General features: G+C 34.9%; 1 pseudogene; it reads right to left on the bottom strand.

Moving 5' to 3' along the window:
- Window positions 1-308: 308 nt before the first annotated feature.
- On the bottom strand, window positions 309-1,405 carry LOC122425688 (annotated as a pseudogene).
- Window positions 1,406-7,550: the final 6,145 nt, after the last annotated feature.

Raw genomic sequence — 7,550 nt, 5'->3', positions numbered from 1 at the left:
GTCTCAACCTACTTATGCATTAAAAGAACATGTTTTCACAAAAATAAATAAATAAATAAATAAAAACAAGCTGGAGACACCATTATCCTTAGAATAATGCAGAGTCCCTGAAAAGGGAATCGACGCCATTGTAGTTTGTAACACTGGTGTATTAAAGAGTAAGTCCCTATCCATATTCCTGGACTGTAAACGTGGGGAACCGAAGTATCAGCAAGAGCACAGGAGGGATCACACTGAAGAGACAAACCCTTAAACTGTCTTCCTCACTCATACAATCAACGCACACTTAAGCAAAACTGAATTCCTCATCAAGCAAACGTTTTTGCATAAGCTGCCTTCTCTTTATGTTTCTGTGCCTTTACCTTTTGCTTGGCGTTCAGCAATTCTGCCTGGATAGCTTTATCTTCTGGTGCTATCTCCTGAGCTTTCTTAAGATCAGCCAATGCTTGATCATATTCTTTTAATCCTTGCCATCCTTGGGCTCTACGGTACAGTGCTTTGGTATTTGATGGGTCTATTTCAAGGGCCTCCAAACAGCTATCGACTGCGCCCTGCCAATCAGACATCTTCAGTTTGCAAGGGCCGATCTTCAGCACGCAGCTCAAAGCGACAGGCTGCAGCTTTGCTCCGTCTGTGTCCTCAGCAGTAGCCCTGGAGCCTTCCACATGCCTTAAAACTCTTGTGTATTTTTTAGTGGCCATCTCCCAATTCTGGGATTTGAAAAATGTATTTCCAATTTTTTTTTAAGTCTTCTGATATTAATAAAATTTTATCTACATCTTTTAAATCCACATCTGCGTCCTTGGGGAAATCTGGGTGACTGTCACCAGATCCATCCTTTGGGAATATTCTCCAATCATCCCCTTCTTTCAGTTCTCTGCATTTTTGGCTGGTTTTTCACCTTTCACCTCCACATTTTTTAGAATCTTTGCCACACCCATTCCTTTAATCACTTGGCCAAACACTAGTGCTTCCCATCCCAGTGCGGAGTCGGAACGGTGGTGATGAAGAACTGGGAGCCGTTGGTGTTGCTGCCCGTGTTGGCCATGCTCAGAAATCCCTCCTTGTCCTGCTTATAATGGAAATTTTCGTCTTCACATTTTTCACCATAAATGCTTTCTCCACCTGTCCCATTCTGATTTGAGAAGTCTCCACCCTAAATCATAAATTTCTTAATAATTCTATGGAAAGGATATCCTTTGAAATGGAGAGTTTTCCCAGTTGGGGGTCCAATGTCTTTTTCTCCTGTACACAATGCATGAAATTTTTCTGCAGTTTTAGGTACAATATCTGCAAACAATTCTAAGACAATTCGACCAACTCGCTCCCCTCCGCTGTCCACCTCAAAGAAGACTCAATGGTTACTGGGGTTGGAGGGCTTAGCCTGGGGGGATGGATGCAACATTGTCGAAAAGTATTTACTTTTTGACTCACTTAAATTACTTTTTCCTACAGGTCCCTAGAATCATAACAATATTTGTCTATTTAATTCCTTCAAAGATATATAGTTGGCACTTTTCTTTTAGTTCCCTGATCCACTTGGGGTAGATTTTTTGTGCAGTCTATGATAGGGGTTCATTTTTTTCACCTGGTGGGGATTTTAGATAGCATTATTTTCATCACTGCTCTGCCGTGTCACCTCTGTCATATGATGAAGAGCCAATATGTGAATACGTCTCAGGTTTCCCTTTTTTGTTCAAGTGGCCCATTTGTTTTTACTGGTCCACAGCCACATTTATCACAATGACTTTAAAAGTAATTATTTTCTGGTAGAGAAAAATCCTTCTACCACTCCCTTCTACTTCAAAAGAGCCTTACCAATCCTTAACTTTTGACATCAGAGATACATTTTAGAATTAGTTTGTCAAGTTCCACTAAGTCCATATAAGCAAACCTAAAGGACTTTGATTAGTTTGCACTAAACTTAATATTTTGAGTTGAATGAGCTTTGTACAGCAACACAGTATCTTCCTCCATTTACTTCTTTATTGTATTCAATAGAGTTTTATATGTCCCTTATAGAATTATTTGCATCTCTAAAAATATTTCTATATAATAATACTTCTATTTGTTTCTTAATTTGAACTTTATCACTTGGTAGTAAGTAGATATCAGAGTTGGCAGACTATAGTCTATAGCCAGATCTGGCCCTTATCCTGATTTTGTAAATAAAGTTAGTTAGAACACAGTCAAGTATATTTCTTTATGTATTTTAAGTACTACTCTTGGACTGCAATGACTGAATTGAGTAGTTTTGAGAGAGACCTTATGAACTGCAAAACCTAAAATAATTACTATCTGGCTGTCAACAGAAAATATTTGCCCAGATTTGGCGTATAGGGATATATTGATAATTTCTTTGTATGTTGCAATACTTGCAATTCCATTAATTAATTAATCTATACACAATTATATCTGCAAGTAATAACAGATTTGTTTCCTTTTTCTGATTCTCTCTTGCTCTCTCTCACTTTACTGAGCTCGCTAGAATTCTAGCACAAAGTAGAAAAGATATGAAGGCTGTCACATGGATAGCCTTGTTATTCTGTTATATGTTTTGAACATTTATTTAAGAACATCTATTTATATTCCTACTTTGATATTTACTCTCAGATTTGAAACTGCTTTTGTTTTTTGCATCAGTTGAGAGAATTGCTGGATATTTTTCATTTAATTCTACTAATGTGGTAGACTATATTAATCGATAATTTGCATTCCTGGTACAAATCTATCCCCACCAAGATGTGTTTTCTTTCTTATCCCTTTTTAACTTGGCTTAGTTAATTTTGATTTTTTTCAAATTTTTGATGTTATCAAGAGTTTTATTAGCAATTTTCAGAAGGATGATTAGTTTGAATAACCTACTCTGTACTGCCAGAAAAGAGGTTGATTTTATTATTTTGAATACATTAAAATATTCAAAGCAGTATCTTCTTCTGTACAATTTTATCTTTAGATCCTTCAGAAGGGGGCGGCTAACTTTAAAGTCAGTAACTTTTTAAAATTAAGAGCTCAATAAGAAATTCATTTAATTTATGTTTCAAAATATGAAATTACAACATAAATATGAATCTGTTTTAGGACTTTTGTATTACAGTGATCTGTCTATTCCAATATTAGGACAATGTTGTTCAAATGATTATTATTTTTTATCATTATCAATATTTGATGCTTGAAAATATCAAACATAAATATAATGTCAAATATAAATATAATATCTCATGAAAAAATCTTCACTATTCTTTGTAAGATATCTTGACAGTGTTATTACTTTATTTTTAGAAAACTTTAGAATCATGAAAATCCAAAACCCTGTAATTTTGATTAAAATTATTAAATGCTTAATCTTAGAGGAATGGCATTCTTTATGTTTCATTAATAATATTTCTTTCTTTAGTAAAATATTATTTATGTCTCTCAACAAAGGGTTTTAGCTTTATTCAAAAAATAATTAAAATGTTTAAATTTCTTCCTTAAGCATTTTTTCATCTGATATAATTGTGAAGATTTTTCCACTTTTATTTATAACTTACAGTTCAATAGTGGTTCTATCCATATAAACACAGAAAATTTGTCTAAAATTAAAACAAATTTAGTGAGCTAAAATAAACCAATGCTGTGTATTTATGACTATCTTTGTTGAGTCAAAACTTTCAAAAAGTACTGAGCTTAATATTCAGCATTTTGCTATATTTGCATTTTTCAGAAATATCATTTTTCTTTTATTCATCTCTCTTTATAAATATAACTTATATTTTAATATTTTACCAAACTGCCATTTCACCTCTTAGGACTTTTTAAACTGAGAGGGGACTGAAGGGGTTCAGATCATGTCTCCCCAAAATGTGTCACTATTTTGAGCTGTGGATTCTTTTGAGCTGAAGGCAATCAAGATCCAGCAGATTCAAGAAAAAGTTTTACCTCTCTCTGTCTTCTGCCAGAGAGAATTTAGGTAGAGAACTTGGTCCAGGAAGAGAACTATCAGTGAGGTAAGTACAAAGATGATAATGGAGGTGTTGTAAGCTAATGGGGAGATTGCTGAGCCTGGAGATCAAATTCCTCTCTGTCTCCCATTGCCTCGGTGTGGCATGGTGAACATCTGTTTACTGAACATTTGCTCTTCCCATGTTCCTGTGAAACTTTTTCCTCCTTCTTGAAGCTCCAGACTCCTACCCCTCTGCTCCTTAACTCAGAATGACATCTAAGCCCCAGGGGCCTGACTGCAGATGAGCCTCATAGCCTTAAAGGACTCCTGTACATACATAATTTCATTTTCTCCTGTTTATCTGTCTTATGTCAATTTAATTATTACACTAGCCAAAGAACTTAGTAGGGAGGAGGGACAATTGTTCCTCTCCTGCGAGATAAAATGAGTTATTTTGTATAAGTAAAAATTTTGGACGTTTTTATGAGATTTGTGAGAATGGCAGGGAATCTAGTATGCAGCAGTGACTCCAGGGGGTCAGACTCACTGTAGGCTGTCTGGGCAAAACTCCAGTTCTATAGCAAGAGAGCTAGTTCAGGGTCTCAGAGCTTGTGCCTTGGAATGAATTTGTTTTGTTTTTTCTGAAAATGGGAGAAAAATAGTTACTATCAGGTTTAAATTCAGATACTGTTCTTTTTAGGTACACAATATGGTTAAGTAAATTAGTTAATGTAAATTAACTAAAGTAATATCCAGGATATAAAAATAGTTTTTTAAAAAAGCAATCACTCATTTTCTAATAAAGTAGTATATCTTTATCATCACAAAAGCAATCTATTTCTGCTAAAACTTCTGTTTGACTTATGTTCTTCTCTTGTATATTATATACATTAGATGATATAATAGCAAGGAATTTAATATTGTTTTCTTATAGCACTTCACCTAAGTCATAATAGCAAGATGATGATGTTTAAACACCTCACAGGTAGGTGTTTTGGACCCTTCATGATTAAGCAAAATGTGTGTTTATAGACACTAATTTTTAAATCCTTTCCTGAGTTCTTGCCACTGTCTTTATTCCTCTTCCCTCTTGCAAACTAGATCTTTATTCATGCGCAATTTCTCCTCATTTGGGAGTAATAAAAGCAGTTATTTAACTTTATGCTTTCCCTTATGAAAATATGTAATGGGACCAATTTTACCCACTAGCTCTCATGAAGACTGCAAGCTCACCCTAACCTCAATCCCAACCACTGTCTCCTTGCCTGCACTTGCTAGAGAGATTGTAAAAGCTAGATATGTCCTTTTCAGTCTGTCTCACAGATGGGGTTTACTTATTATCACTGATCTAGCTAATGAGATGAAGGCAGGAGACTCTTGGCGCCACCATGGAGACATAAGCGTGAAAACCAGAGCCACAGCAGCTGGTCACACCATGAGAGACAAGCCAAGGGAATCACAGAAATAAGACTGGGTGGACACAGGCAGCCAGAGGACCACCGGCTTCATTGGCTCACATGCTTCTCGTTACATGAGAAAATTCAACGTCTATTTCCTACAGCTGACGTTAGCGAGACATTCCAATTGACCCACCAGCGTTACCATTTCTTGAGGGAGTTATCAGGTTTTATTCCCATCCTGTACTTGAATGATTAGATAATATAAAATCAAAAATAAAGACAAAATAAGCAAGCAAAAATTCTTCCCAAAATAATATAAAATGCCAACGGAAAGCAATAATTGCCAAGAACTCAGAATGCATTCCAGATGTTTCATAACTTACATACCTGCCATAAAGTGAAAGTGAAAATGAAATTGAAGTCGCTCAGTCGTGTCCAACTCTTTGCGACCCCATGGGACTATAGCCCACCAGGCTCCTCAGTCCATGGAATTTTACAGGCAAGAATACTGGATTGGGTTGCCATTTCCTTCTCCAGGGAATCTTTCTAACCCAGGGATTGAACCCGGGTCTCCCACATGGCAGGCAGATGCTTTAATGTCTGAGCCACGAGGGAAGCCCACTATACATCATAAGTGTTATATATATATATATATATATATGTGTGTGTGTGTGTGTGTGTGTGTGTGTGTGTGTATCTTTTCTGCTTGTGAGTACATAAAATATGTGGAGAAATATTTTCATCAGTCACATTCTTATCCCATTTCATATACACAGTCAGGGAATGTTATGTGATCTAAATACATATCAAATTGAATTAAATGAGGTTAATTAGATATTGTTTTGGTATGACTCTTTTGGTTAGATTTATGTAAATTGTGTTTGAACCAAACATTCAACCTCTAAAGATATTTTGTTTTGCTTATTCTTCTTCAATTCCACTAGGGGAAAGTGAAATCAGTTGTTATTCAGTTAGCTGAACTGCTATTAATCTGTTCATTCAACTCAAGGGTAGCATATTTTTTATTTTGATTCACTCAGATATTGACACAGAACCTGATTTAGTAAGTGTAGTGATCATCTAGTTTACTCAATCCCCAAGCAACAAGTAGAAGTTTGCTATATCTGTTAACAATATTTTCTGATTTGATCCTATATGTCACAAGATAACATTTCTACAACCATCACTTTCTAATACAAAATTTTCATTTGAATTACCCTGCAATTTGTTAGGTCAAAAATAATGGTATATATTATACTAATGTGTGCTTATTATAAATATAATGTGTATGTGTCTAAATAGTGTCAATCATTTTAGAGATTGAGTGGGTCATATGGAAACAGTCAACACCATAATCGGTTTCAATGTGACTGCACCATCCAGTGACTTCATTGTTTTAAGCACTTTTGTCTGTTAATGGAAATTCTCTATTACTTTCTGTCTTAATTCTATTAGGTCTGTGGAGTAGACATAGTTTGAACTGATAGCTTTGAAAAATAGCCCCTTTAGATCGGCCTCGGCAAGGACATGAGTTGCAATCACTCAACAATTCAATAACAACAGTATTCGTGCAAAGATTTTTCTCAAACACTTATTTTATAAGCAGAGCTATGTTGACACTTTAATATCATTGCTAACTGCACATTTTATTTCTTTGGTCAAGGAAAAGTGAATCTATGAGTAAATTCTAAGGACTAATTTTTTTTCTTCTATGTTTATATCTTAAAAAGAAAACAAAACTTACATTTTCCTACTCAAGATGAACCTTTGAAAGAAAGTATGAGTTATGTCTCTCTTGGTTACAGCATAACTCACTGAAATTTCAAAGAGTACCTAAGACGTATTATTTTCTAAAAGGAGCTGTTTATTTACAGATGATCCTTTTTGCTGTTGCACCAACTTTAACAGTGAAACAGCTATACCCAATAGAAAAAGTCTTTGAAAATATAGTCTGTACATTTTATACCTTGTGGGTTAAAATCCAATACTTTAGTGTACACATTCTCATTAGAAAATGTGATGTGCCCATCACTATTTCAAGAAATTTGGGTCCTAAGAAGCAAGCATGGAAGCTAAAATATGCATTTTGAAAGGCATAAAGAATAAAACAGAGAATAAAGATTTATTCATCTCGGAACTTCAGTATGCATGGTGAACTTCTCTGTGCAATCTAAAAATACCATTTGAAATAAAAATAAAAATAACTTTTGACTCTTGATAATCCT

The sequence above is a fragment of the Cervus canadensis genome, chromosome 23 (assembly GCF_019320065.1).
Source record: "Cervus canadensis isolate Bull #8, Minnesota chromosome 23, ASM1932006v1, whole genome shotgun sequence".
Classification (NCBI taxonomy): domain Eukaryota; kingdom Metazoa; phylum Chordata; class Mammalia; order Artiodactyla; family Cervidae; genus Cervus; species Cervus canadensis.
The sequence above is the reverse complement of the archived record's forward strand: the minus strand, read 5'-3'. Positions and strand labels throughout refer to the sequence as shown.